The sequence below is a fragment of the Drosophila miranda genome (assembly GCF_003369915.1).
Source record: "Drosophila miranda strain MSH22 chromosome Y unlocalized genomic scaffold, D.miranda_PacBio2.1 Contig_Y2_pilon, whole genome shotgun sequence".
Taxonomy (NCBI): domain Eukaryota; kingdom Metazoa; phylum Arthropoda; class Insecta; order Diptera; family Drosophilidae; genus Drosophila; species Drosophila miranda.
Genome location: NW_022881614.1, coordinates 516,857 through 538,950, shown reverse-complemented (window position 1 = coordinate 538,950; position 22,094 = coordinate 516,857). Strand labels below are relative to the sequence as shown.

The following is a 22,094-nucleotide window of genomic DNA, read 5'->3' as shown; positions in this document are numbered from 1 at the left end:
CTACTCTTACAAGTAAGTTCCCAGCCCTCCCGACGCTCACTGCTCGTTCTGCAACATTGTTGCGTACCCAAAACTCCGGTGTCGCTGGGCAACATCCCCTGTATAACGGCTGATCTTGTTATACCCGATACTCAAAATGAGTATTGGGGTATATTAGATTTGTGGTAAAAGTGGATGTGTGTAACGTCCAGAAGGAATCGTTTCCGACGCCATAAAGTATATATATTCTTGATCAGCATCAATAGCCGAGTCGATTGAGCCCTGTCTGTCTGTCCGTCTGTCCGTCCGTCCGTCCGTCCGTCCGTCCGTCCGTCCGTCCCCTTCAGCGCCTAGTGCTCAAAGACTATAAGATCTAGAGCAACGATGTTTTGGATCCAGACTTCTGTGATATGTCACTGCTACAAAAATATTTCAAAACTTCGCCCCGCCCACTTCCGCCTCCACAAAGGACGAAAATCTGTGGCATCCACATTTTTAAAGATACGATAAAACCAAAAACGCAGAATCGTAGAGGATGACTATTTGTTCTAGAGTGTTAAATGTCAACTAGATCGTATAATTATTATAGCCAGAATCAAGAAAACAATTTCATTCTTTCTCGCTCTGTCTCTCTCTAACACACAGGTTTCATGGTCGTCTTTGCCAATTGCAAAATATGAGTTCAAGGATCTCAGAACCTATAAGAGCCAGAGCAACCAAATTTGGTATTCGCACTCCTGTGATATCGGACCTTGACCGTTTCGTGTCCAAATTTCGCCACACCCCCTTCCGCCCCCGCAAAGGACGAAAATCTGGGGCATCCACAAATCTCAGAGACTATTAAGGCTAGAGTAACCAAATTTGATATCCGCACTTCTGTTAGATCTCACTATAAAACGTATATCTCAGAATTTCGCCCCACCCTTTTCCGCCCCCACAAAGGACGATAATCTGTTGCATCCACAATATTGCACATTCGAGAAAACTAAAAACGCAGAATCATAGATAATGACCATATCTATCAGATTGCTGAATCTGGATCAGATCAGATCATTTTTATAGCCAAAAGGAACAAATCAATTTGCACTGGCTACGCAGCCCCCGACGTCACGCTCAGACTGATTTTCTGTCTCTCTCGCACGCACTCCTTGTCGTGTCGTTTAATATTAGCGGCGTCTGCCGGAGGAGATCCATCCTGACTTAGTATCGGGTATAACTGTAGAGTTGCGGTCTCCGCAGCAACTCACAACGTTCCCCCTCGTTTTTATATATTTTTTCGATCGATTGTGTTAACTTACACACATACACTAATGAGTCTATGCCATTTTTTTAGCACTGCTTTTCACTAAGCACCAAACAATGTTTATTGTTTCTCACTGTTTCTGTTTTATACTGTTTCTGGGTGAATTGGTGTCTGGGCCCATAACCTGTTAAAGTTATTTTATTTGTAAGACAGCAGAAGATTAGTATACAGAATTATATGTGCTTCCGAGTAACATACGCAAGAGACAGACGCCGAAAGAAGAATATCGATATGAGAACATCGATATGCAGCAGGGCACATGCGCAGTGTTGTTAGAGATCAATATCTAATTATCGTGGCGGTCACTTTGAACAGATTACAATTTTATTCGGTCGATTTGTGATATGTCACTGCTACAAAAATATTTCAAAACTTCGCCCCGCCCACTTCCGCCCCCACAAAAAACGTAAATCTGTGGCATCCACAATTTTAAAGATATGAGAAAACCAAAAACGTAGAAATGTAGAGAATGACCATATCTTTAAGACTGCGGAATCTGAATTGGATCGTTTTATTATTATAGCCAGCATCAAGAAAACAATTTCATTTTTTCTCGCCCTGTCTCTCTCTAACACACACGTAGCATAGGCGGCTTTGCTTAGAGTAAAACATTAGCGCCTAGATCTCAGAGACTATAAAAGCTAGAGCAACCAAATTTGGTATCCACACTCCTAATATATATGACCGAGACGAGTTTGTTTCAAAGTTTCGCCACACCCCCTTCCGCCCCCGCAAAGGACGAAAATCTGGGGATATTCAAAAATCTCAGAGACTATTAAGGCTAGAGTAACCAAATTTGGTATCCGCACTTCTGTTAGATCTCACTATAAAACGTATATCTCAGAATTTCGCCTTAACCCCTTTCGCCCCCACAAAGGACGAAAATCTGTTGCATCCACAATATTGCAGATTCGAGAAAACTAAAAACGCAGAATCATAGATAATGACCATATCTATCAGATTGCTGAATCTGGATCAGATCAGATCATTTTTATAGCCAATAGGAACAAATCAATTTTCAGTGGCTACGCAGCGCCCGACGTCACGCTCAGACTGATTTTCTGTCTCTCTCGCACGCACTCTTTGTCGTGTCGTTTAATATTAGCGGCGTCTGCCGGAGGAGAGCCATACTGACTTAGTATCGGGTATAACCTCGTTTACTTTGAATTTCCTTGACCACCAAGTATTTGGAATAAGAATCTATACAAGTTATGAATGTTAGGTTTTGGGCATAGTATATGTCTAAATGTAATTGATCTCCTTCTTTTGTTGGAATGGGAGCTTTCCCAATTGGAACTTTTACAGGGTGTCTGTGATATTTGTTTTTGTTACAGATCTCACAATTTTTTATATATTCTTTTAATTTTTTGTGCAGGTTTGGCCAATAATACAACTTAGTTATTTGTTTGTAATTTTCGTCTAGTCCTCTATGGGCTCTGCAATGTGTTTCTTCTAGAATTATAGCTTTATCTTCTGAATTTACTACATCTTGGAGGAACTTTCTCGTGAAGAGAAATTTATTTATGAAGTTTTCCTTTAGCTTATTTTGGATAAGGTATAAATCTTCTAAAGTGCAGTGTATTCCTGTGGTTAAGTCAGGCTGAATAAATTCTTTTAAAATGATTAGCAGATTGTCAACCGTATCAAATTCAATAATATTTCGGGTATTTTCATAAACTTTTACTAACTCATGAACTGTGAATCTCCCTTGCGCTAATAGTAGCTGCTGTTTAAATTGGTTTAGAGGCTTGCTAGTCTCTTGAATGACGTTTTCAAAACTACTCTCTGCTGAATGCTGAGTATTTATGTCTGATTCTGATTCTGTCTGGTCGACATCACTATCTGTCATATGATTTATTTTAATCCGAGATAAAGCGTCCGCTACTACGTTAGTTGAGCCTGGCTTATAAATGATTTTTGGTGTGAAACTTTCTATGAAGTAATACCAACGTTTCATTTCAACATTTGGATTTTTTTGCGACATTGCAAAGGACAAAGGTTGGTGATCTGTATGTATTTCAATTCCACTCACTCCGTATAAATAATTTCGCAAATTTTTTAATGCCCATACAATAGCTAATAATTCCTTTTTATTAGTAGCATATAATTGCTCGGTTTTACTTAAAGTTTTAGAAATAAATGTTATGGGATTCCCATCTTGCGAAAAAACTGCACCTATTGCTATGTCCGATGCATCTGTGGTTAATGTGAATTTTTTATTGTAATCTGGTTGTACTAATTCAATATGTGCTATTAAACTGTCCTTTAAATTATTAAATGCTCCAATTGCTGGTTCATCCAGCTGTATTAATGTTTTCTTGGATGCCCTTCGTGAAACTTTCCCATTTACTCCACTCAGATATTTTGTTAATGGTTTGGCAATTGTGGCATAATTTCGGACAAATTTTCTGTAATACCCTGTTAGTCCTAAGAAGCTACGTAGCTCTCTGATATTTTTAGGAATTGGATAGTTTTGTATTGTGGCGATTTTGTCTGGATCTGTTTTAATGATATTTTGGGAAACAATGTATCCCAGAAATTTGGTTTCCAATTGAAAGAATTTAGACTTCTCTAGGGAAATTTTCATATTAGCGTTTTGCAATATCTGTATTATATGAATTAGATCTTTATAATGTTGTTCTATAGTTTTTGAAAATGTTATTATATCGTACATATAGTTGTGACAAGTTTTCCCAACTTGTTCTCTAATTATATCGTCCATTGCCCTTTGGAAAATCCTGGGAGCGTTTGTCAATCCCATAGGCATTCTTAGAAATTCATATTTGCCGTTATTTATGGAAAAATATGTTTTTTCAATATCTGATTCCCTCATTAAAATCTGATAGAAACCTAACTCTAAATCAATGGCCGAGTAATACTTTGCCTTACCTAAATTGGCAAGGATTACTGAAGGATCTTGCATAGGGTATCTATCCGGTATGGTGTTTTCATTAAGTTTCTTAAAGTCTATTACTAATCTATGCTTAGGAGTTCCGTCCTCATTTACTCCCTTCTTTGGTACTACTATTACCGGTGAATTATATGGGCTTTTACTAGGTCTGATTATACCTTCATCTAACATTTTACTTATTTCGTTATTAACGAAATCGTTAACCGAATAAGCGTATGGATACTGTTTGCCATATACCGGTCTATCATGTTCAGTGTTAATCTCTCCTTTTATATCCGTTCTGAACGGTAACTGTAAATCTATATTGGCATGGTCTTCTTCGATGATAGATACCATTTTCTCTCTGAGATTTTCTAAATTGTCCTCTTTTTAGGTTATTGTGTTAAACAATTTCATTTTTTTCAATTCAGAATTTGCATAACTTTGTATGTCGGATATTTCTACGACGGCGCGTTCAGGATTTTTGCATCCCAAACTTTTAAATTGTTCATTGTCGGATAATTCAACGACGGCGTGTTCAGGATTCTTTAATCCCAAACTATTCAAACTTTTAGTGTCGGATAATTCAACGACGGCGGGTTCAGAATATTTGAATCCCAAACTATTGACGGATAATTCTTCGTCGGCGTGCTCAGGATTTTTTGATCCCAAGCTATATAAACTTCCTTCTACCTTTACTGAATCACTTTTCATTTCTTTTTCTTCTTCAAAATATTTTTATACCCGATACTCAAAATGAGTATTGGGGTATATTAGATTTGTGGTAAAAGTGGATGTGTGTAACGTCCAGAAGGAATCGTTTCCGACCCCATAAAGTATATATATTCTTGATCAGCATCAATAGCCGAGTCGATTGAGCCCTGTCCGTCCGTTCGTCCGTCCGTCCGTCCGTCCGTCCCCTTCAGCGCCTAGTGCTCAAAGACTATAAGATCTAGAGCAACGATGTTTTGGATCCAGACTTCTGTGATATGTCACTGCTACAAAAATATTTCAAAACTTCGCCCCGCTCACTTCCGCCCCCACAAAGGCCGAAAATCTGTGGCATCCACATTTTTACAGATACGATAAAACCAAAAACGCAGAATCGGTGAGGATGACCATATCTTTTACAGTGCAAAATCTGAACCAGATCGTATAATGATTATAGCCAGAACCAAGAAAACAATTTCATTCTTTCTCGCTCTGTCTCTCTCTAACACACAGGTTTCATGGTCGATTTTGTCAATTGCAAAATATGAGTTCAAGGATCTCAGAACCTATAAGAGCCATAGCAACCAAATTTGGTATCCACACTCCTGTGATATCGGACCTTGACCGTTTCGTGTCCAAATTTCGCCACACCCCCTTCCGCCCCCACAAAGGACGAAAATCTGGGGAATCCACAAATCTCAGAGACTATTAAGGCTAGAGTAACCAAATTTGGTATCCGCACTTCTGTTAGATCTCACTATAAAACGTATATCTCAGAATTTCGCCCCACCCCTTCCGCCCCCACAAAAGACGAAAATCTGTTGCATCCACAATATTGCACATTCGAGAAAACTAAAAACGCAGAATCATAGATAATGACCATATCTATCAGATTGCTGAATCTGGATCAGATCGGATCATTTTTGTAGCCAAAAGCAAGAAATCAATTTTCAGTGGCTGCGCAGCGCCCGACGTCACGCTCAGACTGATTTTCTGTCTCTCTCGCACGCACTCTTTGTCGTGTCGTTTAATATTAGCGGCGTCTGCCGGAGGAGAGCCATACTGACTTAGTATCGGGTATAACTGTAGAGTTGCGGTGTCCGAAGCAACTCACAACGTTCCACCTCGTTTATTTTCGTAAATTCCCTTTTTTATATAACAGGAAGTTGCTCCCGTATCTATCAAAACTTTTAATTCTCTGTTTATTTTTTTATCTACTCTTTTTAAGTAGGGCAGACCTACTTCGGGGGCTGCTCTAAAAAATGGTCCTCCTCAATGTTATTTATCCGCATTGCTTTATTAGCCCGTTGTTTCGACGTTTCATTTGGTTTACGTTTCTGCGCTTGATTTGCGTTAGATTGATTATTATACCCAAAACTCGAGGATGACTATATGTTCTAGAGTGTAAAATCTGAACCAGATCGTATAATTATTATAGCCAGAATCAAGAAAACAATTTCATTCTTTCTCGCTCTGTCTCTCTCTAACACACAGGTTTCATGGTCGGCTTTGCCAATTGCAAAATATGAGTTCAAGGATCTCAGAACCTATAAGAGCCAGAGCAACCAAATTTGGTATCCACAATCCTGTGATATCGGACCTTGACCGTTTCGTGTCCAAATTTCGCCACACCCCCTTCCGCCCCCGCAAAGGACGAAAATCTGGGGCATCAACAAATCTCAGAGACTATTAAGGCTAGAGTAACCAAATTTGGTATCCGCACTTCTGTTAGATCTCACTATAAAACGTATATCTCAGAATTTCGCCCCACCCTTTTCCGCCCCCACAAAGGACGAAAATCTGTTGCATCCACAATATTGCACATTCGAGAAAACTAAAAACGCAGACTCATAGATAATGACCATGTCTATCAGATTGCTGAATCTGGACCAGATCCGATCATTTTTATAAGCAAAAGAAACAAATCAATTTGCACTGGCTACGCAGCCCCCGACGTCACGCTAAGACTGATTTTCTGTCTCTCTCGCACGCACTCCTTGTCGTGTCGTTTAATATTAGCGGCGTCTGCCGGAGGAGAGCCATACTGACTTAGTATCGGGTATAACTGTAGAGTTGCGGTCTCCGCAGCAACTCACAACGTTCCCCCTCGTTCGGTACTACGTTTGCCCTAAAATGCTGAGCTTGGTTATAATTGTTATTATTTCTCCTATAATAACCATTAGTATTCTCCCGATAATATCTATTATTATTATTATTATTATTTCCCCTGAATTGATTGCTGTTCTGTCGGTTCTGGATTTGTAATGATTCGTCTACATCCATTGGTTCTGGGGCCTGATTTTGTTGTCTATTACCCAAGAAATAGGGTTGTCCCCATGACATGTTATTCCTCTGAAAATCCCTTTTTTGGTCTTAATGTATTGTAATTATTATTCCCTGAATTTCTGGGTCCACTGAATTGGTAGGCAAATTGGGCCCGAATGTTATTTGATTGCAATTCCTGTACCTTTGCCAAGGCATTCGGTAAATCTGGGGGATTCAATGAAAATAGGATTTCTGCAATGCCGCCGTTTAGGCCAGTGACAAAAATGCGTAAGGCATTGTCTCTAATTTTTTTATTTGATTCTTTTGTGATTTCACTGTCCTTTCCGTGAGTCATTATTGTCTTATTTATTAACAAGGTCATTTTCTTGTTAACCTCGTTATAGAAATCTATTATTGAAAGGTTCCCTTGTCGGAGAAGGCTTAACTCCTGTTCTATTATGTAAATTGGTCTCTTGTCACTGTAAACAAAGTCAAGTCGTGAAAGTATGGCATCAAAATTTAAAACTGTCCGTGGTTTGTCAGTGCGTCAGTTAAGGCAATATAATATTGCTTACTTCCTTTCTTATATAATTTCACTGCAGTTTCTGCAGCTTCCCTCCATCCTACGTATTGATTCAATCCACCATTGAAAATTGGTAGGGATTCTATTACCTTTAATGTGGTGTCATCTTTTATTGTCTCGTCTATTGTTTCTGCCTGATAATCTAATACCTGATCGGATTTAGTTTCTATTTGTTGTTTTAAATTTACTATTTGCTCCTGTACTTGTGAAATTTGAAGTGCTATCAATTGTTTGACCAGATCTGCAGTGAGATCGGTCCTTGTTTGTGAGTTAATCATTTTTATACCCGATACTCAAAATGAGTATTGGGGTATATTAGATTTGTGGTAAAAGTGGATGTGTGTAACGTCCAGAAGGAATCGTTTCCGACCCCATAAAGTATATATATTCTTGATCAGCATCAATAGCCGAGTCGATTGAGCCCTGTCTGTCTGTCCGTCTGTCCGTCCGTCCATCCGTCCGTCCGTCCGTCCGTCCGTCCGTCCCCTTCAGCGCCTAGTGCTCAAAGACTATAAGAGCTAGAGCAACGATGTTTTGGCTCCAGACTTCTGTGATATGTCACTGCTACAAAAATATTTCAAAACTTCGCCCCGGCCACTTTCGCCCCCGCAAAGGACGAAAATCTGTGGCATCCACATTTTTAAAGATACGATAAAACCAAAAACGCAGAATCGGTGAGGATGACCATATCTTCTACAGTGCAAAATCTGAACCAGATCGAATAATGATTATAGCCAGAATCAAGAAAACAATTTCATTCTTTCTCGCTCTGTCTCTCTCTAACACACAGGTTTCATGGTCGGGTTTTGTCAATTGCAAAATATGAGTTCAAGGATCTCAGAACCTATAAGAGCCAGAGCAACCAAATTTGGTATCCACACTCCTGTGATATCGGACCTTGACCGTTTCGTGTCCAAATTTCGCCACACCCCCTTCCGCCCCCGCAAAGGACGAAAATCTGGGGCATCCACAAATCTCAGAGACTATTAAGGCTAGAGTAACCAAATTTGGTATCCGCACTTCTGTTAGATCTCACTATAAAACGTTTATCTCAGAATTTCGCCCCCCCCTTTTCCGCCCCCACAAAGGACGAAAATCTGTTGCATCCACAATATTGCACATTCGAGAAAACTAAAAACGCAGAATCATAGATAATGACCATATCTATCAGATTGCTGAATCTGGATCAGATCAGATAATTTTTATAGCCAAAAGGAACAAATCAATTTGCACTGGCTACGCAGCCCCCGACGTCACGCTCAGACTGATTTTCTGTCTCTCTCGCACGCACTCTTTGTCGTGTCGTTCAATATTAGCGGCGTCTGCCGGAGGAGAGCCGTACTGACTTAGTATCGGGTATAAATTTAGAGTTGCGGTCTCCGCAGCAACTCACAACTACAGGATCTGCAGAAAGCCGGGTGTGAGATTGTTTATGAGAAGCCGGGTGTGGGCAAACATTGGTTTTCCATTTAGGCGAGTGTCAAAGATTGGGATTGTGGCGGGAGCCATTGAGATTGTACATCTTAGAAATCAACGAGGGGGAACGTTGTGAGTTGCTGCGGACACCGCAACTCTACAGTTATATCCGATACTAATGCAGTATTGCTCTCCTCCGGCAGACGCCGCTAATATTAAACGACACGACAAGGAGTGCGTGCGAGAGAGACAGAAAATCAGTCTGAGCGTGACGTCGGGTGCTGCGTAGCCAGTGCAAATTGATTTGTTCCTTTTGGCTATAAAAATGATCTGATCTGATCCAGATTCAGCAATCTCATATATATGATCATTATCTATTTATTTATTTATTTATTTATTTATTTATTTATTAAATTAACAAATTATCTGTTAATAATGGTACTTAGTTACTAAAGGCGGAAAAAGATAAGTTAAAAGTTAGCTAAATTTAAATGATTATAAATATTGCATGCAATTAGTTTAAGAGACAGTTCAGGGGATAGGGTTTGACAGAGGGAGTTATAATTATGGCATAAAACCCTAAAAGGTTCATGATCAGCATAATTAGACCTACATATGGGTAGACGGATAGGCCTAAAAGTACGGGTAGGTCTGGATGGAACGGCCAAGTCAACCTGACCCAAGAGAGTTTGGGAGTCAACAGTCCCAAGAAGGAGCTTGTGCACGAACATTACGCCATTGCATATTCTACGATGGTGCGACGACGGCAGGTCAATAAGATTTAGCCTAGACCGGTAGGGTGGCAAGATTCTACCCGAGTCCCAGTTAAAGTTCCGAAGCGCAAAAATGTCATAAGTTTGCATTTAGAAAGGTTCAGAAAAAGAAGATTAGTTGAACACCACAATAGTAGTTCACTTAGATCAAGTTGAAGGCGTGTGTGCAAATACCAACCAGAGTAAGAAAGACAGATTTTGACATCATCAGCATACATGTAGTAGAGTATGTTATAACTTGAGGAAGGTCGTTCACAAATAAAATAAACAGAAGCGGGCCCAGATGACTTCCCTGTGGCACACCTGAAGTAACATTAACAGTATTTGACAACACGTTAGAAAACAAAACACGTTGAGTACGGTTAGAGAGATAGGACAAAATCCAATCTAGAAGATTCGTTGGGAACCCTAATAAAGAGAGCTTTTGAATAAGCAGAGCATGGTTCACAGAATCGAATGCCTTGCTGAAGTCCGTAAAAACTACATCCGTCTGAAAACCAATTTGAAAGCCCCGGTGGATTAGGTTAGAAAACTCAAGAAGGTTAGTCGATGTTGAACGATGTCTGAAAAAACCGTGTTGCGACGGAGATATCAAGCTGCAACAAAGATGTTGCAGTTGCCGGGTGACCAGGAACTCAAGAAGCTTCGGGATGGCGGAAAGCTTTGCGATACCACGATAGTTTTCAATGTTTGATCTTGAACCTTTTTTTGTGAAGCGGAATGATGTAGGACTCATTCCAAATTATTGGGAGACAAGACTGTTCCAAGGAGAGGTTGAAGAGAAAGGTCAAGGGTTTGCAAAGGGACTGGGCACAGTGTTTTAAGATGCAGCTTGGTACCTTATCTGGACCCGCAGAAAACGATATGTTCATAGATGACAAACCTTCCAGAACAACGCTTTCCTCGAAAAAGGGCAGAAAAATGCTGTTAGCTTGAGGTAGCTGGTACGGATACGGAGTGGATGCGTTGTAAATATGAGACGAGTACGCTGTTTGGAAAAAGTTAGCGAATAAATTTTCAATACCAACAGCAGAAGCTTCTGTTTTGTTCTGGTAATGAAGGGACGGAGGAAAAACGTTTGACTTGCGCTTAGAATTAACGAACGAATAGAATTTTTTAGGATCACTACGAAAGTTACTACTACATTGTGAAAGGTAATGATTATAACACTGACTATTGACGGCAAGGAACAGAGAGCGAGCGGAGGAGTATAGAGCTAAGGCCAACGTGGAGCCCGACTTCTGGTACTTTTTATAGAGCCGGGATTTATTATTTTTTAAGTATGACAAATACTTGGAGAACCAGGGAGGCTTGGACGATACAGGTACAGTGATATCTGGAACAAACGTATTAAGGGCGGAGTAAATAGAACTATAAGACGAGTTAACAGTTGCATCTATGTTCGGTAATGAATAAAGAAACGACCAATCAACACGCGAGAGATGTAGATCTAAATCAATAAAGTTTGTTTTGCGAAAACACTTTATGTGACAAGGAGCCATGGAACTGTCTGCACCTCCAGATTGTGTACACTCCAGTGCTATCAACAAAGTTGGATGGTAAGGATCTTCAGGGAGAGATATTGGGCTTGCTCTAGATACAGTCGCAAGAGAACCATCGTTAACAAAAACGAGGTCAAGAAGTCTGTCCCTAATGTTATTAACGGCATTAATTTGGACAAGGAAAATATCCGTTAGCCCATTGATAAAGTCATTATGGCACTTGGGAAACAACAGGTTAGCGTCATTACAAGGCAGCCAAGAAAGAAATGGGAGGTTAAAGTCCCCCATGACAATAATTCGATCATTGCACCCTAATGTAGAAACAACATTATTAATTGCTGAAAGGTGGTGTAAGTTAAGCTCAGCATCAGACCTGGGAGGAATGTAAGAGCAGGTTAAATAGAAAAATGCGGAGCCAACACGAACTTTGACTGCAACAAATTCAATTCCATGAATGTTATTGAATGGGAATAACTCAGATGAGAAAACAGATTTAACTGCAATCAGAACCCCACCTGCAAAAGATGGGCGGTCCATTCTATAAATAGTGTAACTATCAATGAAAATTTCGTGATCATTGACAGAGGAGTTAAGCCAGGTTTCGGTAAACGCGATGGCATCGAAATCAAAGGACGCGCTATTAGTATGAATTTGACGCAATTTTCCCAGCAAACTGCGAACGTTCTGATAGTGCATGGAAAAATAGTACATCAGTTTTTTGGAGCATGTTCGGTAATTCTTGGATTCGAGTTCGAATCTTTCAGAAGGAACTCATGCACAATTGTATGCTCAGGCCATATTGACGGTTCTAGAGAACAGGGTAGTAAAGAATCAGGGAGAAGAATTTTAAAGGATGATATGTTGCGCTTATGTTTAAATGTAAATTTAGTCACAACTATATCAACAGGCGAAGTGTTAAGTTTAGCGGCAAGATGTTCTTTAACATCCTCCGTTGTAGCCTCAGGAATAAGACGAGAAACAAATATTGCTTTCCGAGGGACCACTGCTTTAAGTTAAAGTCCCGAGCGAGATCGAGATGGTGGAGCCACTCCTAAAAGAGATCTCGGTACAAGGGCAGAGTAATTGGCAGCAATGGCTGTAGCAGGAATTGGAGTAGGAATTGGAGCAGGAATTGGAGCAGGAATTGGATTCTGCGTTTTTAGTTTTCTCGTATACTCAATATTGTGGATGCAACAGATTTTCGTCCTTTGTGGGGGCGGAAGGGGGTGGGGCGAAATTTTGAGATATTCGTTTTATAGTGAGATCTAACAGGAGTGCGGATACCAAATTTGGTTACTCTAGCCTTAATAGTCTCTGAGATTTGTGAATACCCCCAGATTTTCATCCTTTGCGGGGGCGGAAGGGGGTGTGGCGAAATTTTGAAACAAACTCGTCTCGGTCCGATATATTAGGAGTGTGGATACCAAATTTGGTTGATCTAGCTTTTGTAGTCTCTGAGATCTAGGCGCTAATGTTTTACTCTAAGCAAAGCCGCCTATGCTACGTGTGTGTTAGAGAGAGACAGGGCGAGAAAAAATGAAATTGTTTTCTTGATGCTGGCTATAATAATGATACGATCCAATTCAGATTCCGCAGTCTTCAAGATATGGTCATTCTCTACAATTCTACGTTTGGCTTTCTCATATCTTTAAAATTGTGGATGCCACAGATTTTCGTCCTTTGTGGGGGCGGAAGTGGGCGGGGCGAAGTTTTGAAATATTTTTGTAGCAGTGACATATCACAGAAGTCTGGATCCAAAACATCGTTGCTCTAGCTCTTATAGTCTTTGAGCACTAGGCGCTGAAGGGGACGGACAGACGGACTGACAGACAGGGCTCAATCGACTCGGCTATTGATGCTGATCAAGAATATATATACTTTATGGGGTCGGAAACGATTCCTTCTGGACGTTACACAGATCCACTTTTACCACAAATCTAATATACCCCAATACTCATTTTGAGTATCGGGTATAAAAACGGAGTGTGTCTCTTTTCGGTTACCTTATTTGTTGAGTGTTATTTTTAGGCTCTCTCTGACTCTCTCTGACTATCTCTGACTATCTCTGACTATCTCTGACTCACATTGATTGATATATACCAACATTTGTGTATGTGAAAACATTGACTAACGGCAGTAGCACTGCCTCCTCCCTCTAGTATGGCGTTGTTAACCTCATTAGTAACTAATTTCATGCAATTGTCTCACTAGCATAGGGCAGAGGTCAGGGGTTGGACCTTCTAGCAGTAAACTATAAGGGGGGGCGGGCGTGGCTCAGGCGGATATATATTAACCAACACACACAACACAGACACACAAACTCCGAAAATTTGCTATATTACTGATTGAATTTTTAACACCGATTCAAACGATGACCATGATGACGATGTAGAACCCCACAGTCCGGCAAACTTCTATTGGACACAGAGCCATGCCATCGGAGGCAATGAGAGACGCACACCGCTGCACCACCAGCATCAGGATGAGCGGATTGGAATCCCTATGCAGTCGAATTCTTTGGCGCCCGCTGCTCCACACAGGCCCAGTCTGCCGGTGGCCAAGCCACAGGCCCAGTCCCAGGAGGGGGCAGGTCAGGAGCAGGAGCAGGAGAAGACTGATCCTCGCATCATTGTGCTGCCGATTTGCCCGGCCCTGCAGGGGCCCGAGTACAAGGCCGACATGGAGGCGGCCGCCGCAGCGTTGGCCAGCGACGAGGGGCGTCCGCGGCCATTGTCCGCCAGCGGACATCCGGCGTGTCAGTTATGCGGCGTGGGCATTGTGTAAGGATTTGTTCGATGTTCAATGATAATTCATGAGTCTGAATCCCGCCTCTGTGTCTGTGTGTCCGCGTCCGTGTCTGCCACCCCCATGTCCCGGTATCCCCGTGTACGAGACTGTGCATTTTAATTTGCTTTTATTTCATGGGACGCCCAACGAAGTCAATTGTTTAAAATTGATGCAGTCCTCCGCATTACAAAATTCCGTCCGCACACCTGAGCCCACAGCCAGACCAGCCCCAGACCCTTCCACCCCGTGCTCCACACGACGCATGGGAATCATCATTTGTATTAATTTGTATGCCAATTTAGTATGCTCCCCCATATATAAGTACCCCCGATACCCAGTCCCTTGCGCATCAGAGCTTAATTCGATAATTCATTATAGCTTTTTACACATTTCCCGCATTACCTCTCGACAGATGCGCCCTGTCTGGCCATTCGGGTATCAGCGTAGAGGCTGTGCAAAAAGAAGAACCATCCAGAAAGAGAGACAGAGTCATTCAGTCAATGATTGATTTGTAATCGATTGAAAGGCTTTTCAAAGAAGATTGCAATCCCTTGAAGGGCATCTCATCTCTCCCGCCCCCACAACCATATAATTTATTTAATAATCATTCTCTTTTTACCGCCTTCCCCTTTAGTGGCGTCTTTGTGCGCATCAAGGACAAGAATCTGCACGTGGAGTGCTTCAAGTGTGCCACCTGTGGCACCTCCCTGAAGAACCAGGGCTACTACAACTTCAACAATAAGCTCTACTGCGACATCCACGCCAAGCAGGCTGCCCAGAACAATCCGTCCGCCGGCTACGTGCCCATCCCCATCAAGCCGTAAGTGATCAAAGGGTATTGCCTCTGTTCGGTTGCAGTTGCAGTCGGTTGTGTCCGATTGCACGGCCAATTGGGCAGTGAGGGTGAAACCCTGGTCTTTCAGGGGCAGAGGCAGCGTCGGGGGGGCACATATGAAAACGAAATATAAATAAATGCGAAAGCGAGTGCGAATCGGTGAATGCCAAAACACGTCTGACAGTCTGGTGACGTAATTCGGCCATGCACATATTTACATACATATGGATGGTGGAGCGCCAATTGGGAATGTCCTGCCCATAGGGTATTTTAATTCTCCTGAGTAATGCCAAGGGAGTGTACGAATATTCAAGGAACCGAAGTGGAAGAACCATTCGTATCCCTACCCCTCCTTTCTCTGGTATGATCCATCTCCTTGGGAATCTCCTATAGAGCATATCCTTTGTCGGCTTTCCTATGACTGGACTGCTCCTCCCGTTGGCTCTTTGTTTTATGTTTTCGGGGGAATGGAGGCGACACTGATTGCTCTGCTGACGTGTCATCGGCTGGGCCACAAATTTTTTAATAAATGAATTGGCAACATGTGTCTGTCTGCCAGTGCCCCATACTCGGCACTTGGACCTCCATCAGTGGCGTATGGATAGTTGGGAGTGCATTCGATATGATCTTTCAAAGGGTGTGCGAAATTTTCAGCCCCTCTGTCCCCTTGGCAATTTGCATTTGACATTTGGAATTTATTGTGGGGTTTTTCCGTGCTATTTGCTAAACTTCGAATTGCATTCAAAGTCAACTTAATTAAAAGGCTTGTACTACTATATGTCGTAGGGGCAGGGCTGCCATTGGGGCCAATTAACTGACGGGGGCGATTAAGGCAGATTTATCGAGTGGAGACACAATCAAACCTTGAATATCTTTTCCATCTCGTTGCAGCAATACCAAGCTGTCGGCCAACACCATCGCGTCGGCCTTGAGCTCGCACGGCTACGGCAGCAACGGCTACTCCAACGTCAACTCGACCCCGGCCCCGTCACCGGTAAGTAACGTTAAAGGTCCCAGGAAGATCTGTTAGTTGTTAACTGTTGACTGTTGCCTGTTAACTGTTCCTTGCCATGGCTAAAACAATTCTGTCAAAAACACACACGCACAGACACACACAGACACTCTCAGACACAGACACGTGTTCGGGGGGGGGCCTCAGATAAGGCAAATGCTTTGGGCCAGGTGAAAACTGAAAGAAAAATGAAAGGAAAGACCCGACAGATGCTCCATCTGCCATCTGATTTTATATCCGTTTTCGAGAGGCTCCTTCTTGGGTAGCTAACGGAAGCTCTGAAGGGTATCCAACGCTTCGACCCCTCTCTTGTTCTCTTCTTCTTTTGTCCTTCAATCAATTTTTCCATATTGCCATGGAAAATGTTTGCATAAACTTGGCAACTTGGAGTATCTCCTCCCAGACATACATATGCTAAAATGTGGAAAATCATTTGAAGAAGAAAAGAGAGATAGTGGGGTGGGCAGGAGGAATAGGGTGGTGGTGGTGTTGTCGTTGGAGGAGAAAAAATGCAATAAAATGAAAAAAAAACGAGGGGGAACGTTGTGAGTTGCTGCGGACACCGCAACTCTACGGTTATACCCGATACTAAGTCAGTATGGCTCTCCTCCGGCAGACGCCGCTAATATTAAAAGACACGACAACGAGTGCGTGCGAGAGAGACAGAAAATCAGTCTGAGCGTGACGTCGGGCGCTGCGTAGCCACTGCAAATTGATTTGTTCCTATTGGCTAAATGATCTGATCTGATCCAGATTCAGGAATCTGATAGATATGGTCATTATCTATGATTCTGCGTTTTTAGTTTTCTCGAATGTGCAATATTGTGGATGCAACAGATTTTCGTCCTTTGTGTGGGCGGAAGGGGGTGAGGCGAAATTTTGAGATACACGTTTTATAGTAAGATCTAACAGGAGTGCGGCTCCTAATTTTGGTTACTCTAGCCTTAATAGTCTCTGAGATTTTTGAATATCCCCAGATTTTCGTCCTTTGCGGGGGCGGAAGGGGGTGTGGCGAAATTTTGAAACAAACTCGTCTCGGTCCGATATATTAGTAGTGTGGATACCAAATTTGGTTGATCTAGCTTTTGTAGTCTCTGAGATCTAGGCGCTAATGTTTTACTCTAAGCAAAGCCGCCTATGCTACGTGTGTGTTAGAGAGAGACAGGGCGAGAAAAAATGAAATTGTTTTCTTGATGCTGGCTATAATAATGATACGATCCAATTCAGATTCCGCAGTCTTAAAGATATGGTCATTCTCTACAATTTTACGGACAGACGGACAGACGGACGGACGGACGGACGGACAGACGGACAGACAGACATGGCTCAATCGACTCAATCGACATGCTGATCAAGAATATATATACTTTATGGGGTCGGAAACGATTCCTTCTGGACGTTATACACCTCCACTTTTACCACAAATCTAATATACCCCAATACTCATTTTAAATATCGGGTATAAAAACTAAGTTTGCCGGCAAAGAAGTTAAAATATTTCGTGCAATTTTATCAAAAAACGAGGGGGAACGTTGTGAGTTGCTGCGGACACCGCAACTCTACAGTTATACCCGATACTTAGTCAGTATGGCTCTCCTCCGGCAGACGCCGCTAATATTGAACCACACGACAAAGAGTGCGTGCGAGAGAGACAGAAAATCAGTCTGAGCGTGACGTCGGGCGCTGCGTAGCCAGTGCAAATTGATTTGTTCCTTTTGGGTATAAAAATGATCCGATCTGATCCAGAATCAACAGTCTGATAGATATGATCATTATCTATGATTCTGCGTTTTTAGTTTTCTCGAATCTGCAATATTGTGGATGCAACAGATTTTCGTCCTTTGTGGGGGCGGAAGGGGGTGGGGCGAAATTCTGAGATATACGTTTTATAGTGAGATCTAACAGAAGTGCGGATACCAAATTTGGTTTTTCTAGCCTTAATAGTCTCTGAGATTTGTGGATGCCCCAGATTTTCGTCCTTTGGGGGGCGGAAGGGGATGTGGCGAAATTTGGACACGAAACGGTCAAGGTCCGATATCACAGGAGTGTGGATACCAAATTTGGTTGCTCTAGCTTTCATAGGTTCTGAGGTCCTTGAACTCATATTTTGCAATTGGCAAAACCGACCATGAAACCTGTGTGTTAGAGAGAGACAGAGCGAGAAAGAATGAAATTGTTTTCTTGGTTCTGGCTATAAGAATTATACGATCTGATTGAGATTTTACGATCTAGAACATATAGTCATCCTCTACGATTCTGCGTTTTTGGTTTTATCGTTTCTTTAAAAATGTGGATGCCACAGATTTTCGTCCTTTGTGGGGGCGGAAGTGGGCGGGGCGAAGTTTTGAAATATTTATAAAGCAGTGACATATCACAGAAGTCTGCATCCAAAACATCGTTGCTCTAGCTCTTATAGTCTTTGAGCACTAGGCGCTGAAGGGGACGGACAGACGGACGGACGGACAGACGGACAGACGGACGGACGGACAGACGTGAGTGTGAGTTGCTGCGGACACCGCAACTCTACAGTTATACCCGATACTAAGTCAGTATGGCTCTCCTCCGGCAGACGCCGCTAATCTTAAACGACACGACAAAGAGTGCGTGCGAGAAAGACAGAAAATCAGTCTGAGCGTGACGTCGGGCGATGCGTAGCCACTTCAAATTGATTTCTTGCTTTTGGCTACAAAAATGTTCCTATCTGATCCAGATTCAGCAATCTGATAGATATGGTCGTTATCTAAGATTCTGCGTTTTTAGTTTTCTCGAATCTGCAATATTGTGGATGAAACAGATTTTCGTTCTTTGTGGTGGCGGAAGGGGGTGGGGCGAAATTCTGAGATATACGTTTTATAGTGAGATCTAACAGAAGTGCGGATACCAAATTTGGTTACTCTAGCCTTAATAGTCTCTGAGATTTGTGGATGCCCCAGATTTTCGTCCTTTGGGGGGCGGAAGGGGATGTGGCGAAATTTGGACACGAAACGGTCAAGGTCCGATATCACAGGAGTGTGGATACCAAATTTGGTTGCTCTAGCTTTCATAGGTTCTGAGGTCCTTGATCTCATATTTTGCAATTGGCAAAACCGACCATGAAACCTGTGTGTTAGAGAGAGACAGAGCAAGAAAGAATGAAATTGTTTTCTTGGTTCTGGCTATAAGAATTATACGATCTGATTGAGATTTTACGATCTAGAACATATAGTTATCTTCTACGATTCTGCGTTTTTGGTTTTATCGTATCTTTAAAAATGTAGATGCCACAGATTTTCGTCCTTTGTGGGGGCGGAAGTGGGCGGGGCGAAGTTTTGAAATATTTTTGTAGCAGTGACATATCACAGAAGTCTGGATCCAAAACATCGTTGCTCTAGCTCTTATAGTCTTTGAGCACTAGGCGCTGAAGGGGACGGACAGACGGACGGACGGACAGACGGACAGACGGACGGACGGACAGACGTGAGTGTGAGTTGCTGCGGACACCGCAACTCTACAGTTATGCCCGATACTAAGTCAGTATGGCTCTCCTCCGGCAGACGCCGCTAATATTAATCGACACGTCAAAGAGTGCGTGCGAGAGAGACAGAAAATCATTCTGAGCGTGACGTCGGGCGCTGCGTAGCCACTGCAAATTGATTTCTTGCTTTTGGCTACAAAAATGATCCTATCTGATCCAGATTCAGCAATCTGATAGATATGGTCATTATCTATGATTCTGCGTTTTTAGTTTTCTCGAATGTGCAATATTGTGGATGCAACAGATTTTCGTCCTTTGTGTGGGCGGAAGGGGGTGGGGCGAAATTTTGAAACAAACTCGTCTCGGTCCGATATATTAGGAGTGTGGATACCAAATTTGGTTGCTCTAGCTTTTGTAGTCTCTGAGATCTAGGCGCTAATGTTTTACTCTAAGCAAAGCCGCCTATGCTACGTGTGTGTTAGAGAGAGACAGGGCGAGAAAAAATTAAATTGTTTTCTTGATGCTGGCTATAATAATAATACGATCCAACTCAATAGGAACAAATCAATTTGCAGTGGCTACGCAGCGCCCGACGTCACGCTCAGACTGATTTTCTGTCTCTCTCGCACGCACTCTATGTCGTGTCGTTTAATATTAGCGGCGTCTGCCGGGGGAGAGCCATACTGACTTAATATCGGGTATAACTGTAGAGTTGCGGTGTCCGCAGCAACTCACAACGTTCCCCCTCGTTTGATTTGATTTCATGTGAAATTCTTTCACTTACTGACTCTTCGCTCTGCCAGCGCATTTCGCGAATATGTGCAATGTGCAATGGTTGCGGATTCGAAAAGCTAAAAGCTGAATGCTAGATATATATGCCAGGCGGTATTATTTTTGATTTTCGGTTTTTTGGCAGAAAAGAGAGTTCTTCTGGCTATAAAAAAAACACCAACCTAGCTGTCACGTCGCCGTGACAAGAGGCACTGCCAGAGATACTGCCAGCTGCAGTTTCGGTTTTGGGACCGATTTCGCAGTTTCTTTGCACCTTCGGCGCGAACAGTTCGTCGACAGTGCGCTTCTAGTCCTCGAACAGGTGTCCCCGCGAACGTCCGTGTCCATGCGTGTCCCCGCGGACACTCGGAAAGCGATAGCATATAGCGATATATCTCCAGCGATCATCGAATATTGAATATTGAATATTATCGAACCGAGAGGGAGTCGAAACTCCCAAGAGTGCAGTAAATTTCCTGTAAATTTACTCAGCAGTTGGTGTTGCATAATCCCAGACCTATTGGAATACCACACGAATATGGGATATATAGGATAAAGAATACAGATATTTCTTGCAGGCTTCTTTTTCGGGTTTACTGCTGATTCCATGGAGTGGGGGGGGGGGGGTTTGTTTTCTTTGCTTAGTTAATTGACCTTGACCTATTAGCTATTTTTAGAACACACACACATAGATACACAGAAAACACACGGCAAGTGTCGACTGTCAGCCGTAGTCCTCGTTGCCCTCCACTCTACTGGCATTCCGTATAAGCATTCCGCATTCCTGCATTCTCATTAACTGCCTTTATTAACCCGAGTTCTGTTTCCGTGTATCCCGCCGAATCCTGAATCCATGCCTGCCTGCTGCCCATTAACATGCCTGTGCTCGCATTAACACATTAGCCCGAACCCGAGCCAGAGCCTGAGCCAGAGGTCGTAAAAGCCGGCGGCGAGCTGCCACTGCCGCCACCGCCGTCTCCAGCTGCTGCAGTACGAGGCAGAGACAGAGACAGAGGAGGAGCCGCAGGAGGCTCTGCCAGCGACAGCAGTCCAGGTCCAGATCCAGGTCCAGCCACAGCCAGAACAGCAACCGCCGCATCAGCAGAAGCAGCAGCAACAGCACACACGCAACCACAGCAGCCTCTCGTCCATCTCGAGTGGCTCCTCGTCCTCCGGCGAAGGCGGGAGCGCCAGTGGGGCGGGCCATAGCCAGCAAAGCTCCTCGACGCTCTCCCTGGACCTGGACCGGGACCGCTACGCCTACGGTTCGCCCATGCACTCGCGCCAGACCTCGGGCTCGTCCACGTCGCTGGACGTGAGTGCGGTGGGTGGCAGTGGTGGTGGTGTTCAGGCCGATAATTACACAATGCCGCTCTCGCCGCCACCCCCACCCCCTCCACAGCCACAGACAGCCCAGACGCCCTTCCGTGTGGAGCGAACGGAGCGAGCAGAGGCGAACAGCAGGGTTGGGGCGCAGAATGAGAACGACATGAACACGCAGAACAAGGGCCATAATGCGTACAACCAATTGCTGAAAGAGTATTCCAATAAGCTGCAGAACTAGCAAAACCACACCAACAACAACAGCAACACCACAGCACACGCCCCAGCACACGGCGACACTTGCTAATCAATTGATATTTAACTCGCATCAGGTCGCAAGCCCCCAAGCAGCGCTCCCAACAGCCGCAGCAGCAGCAGCAACAGTAGTTGACAGCTCAAGCTCAAACCCCACCGTAAAAGCATCAGAAGCAACAGCAGCAGGAATATCCTCCTTCACAGGCAATATGTCCGATCCCGCCAGAAACTAGAA

At 43.2% G+C, this 22,094-nt stretch overlaps 1 pseudogene; it reads left to right on the top strand.

Moving 5' to 3' along the window:
• The window catches only part of LOC117185944, a 162,826-nt pseudogene that overhangs the window by 107,538 nt on the left and 33,194 nt on the right, over positions 1-22,094 (top strand).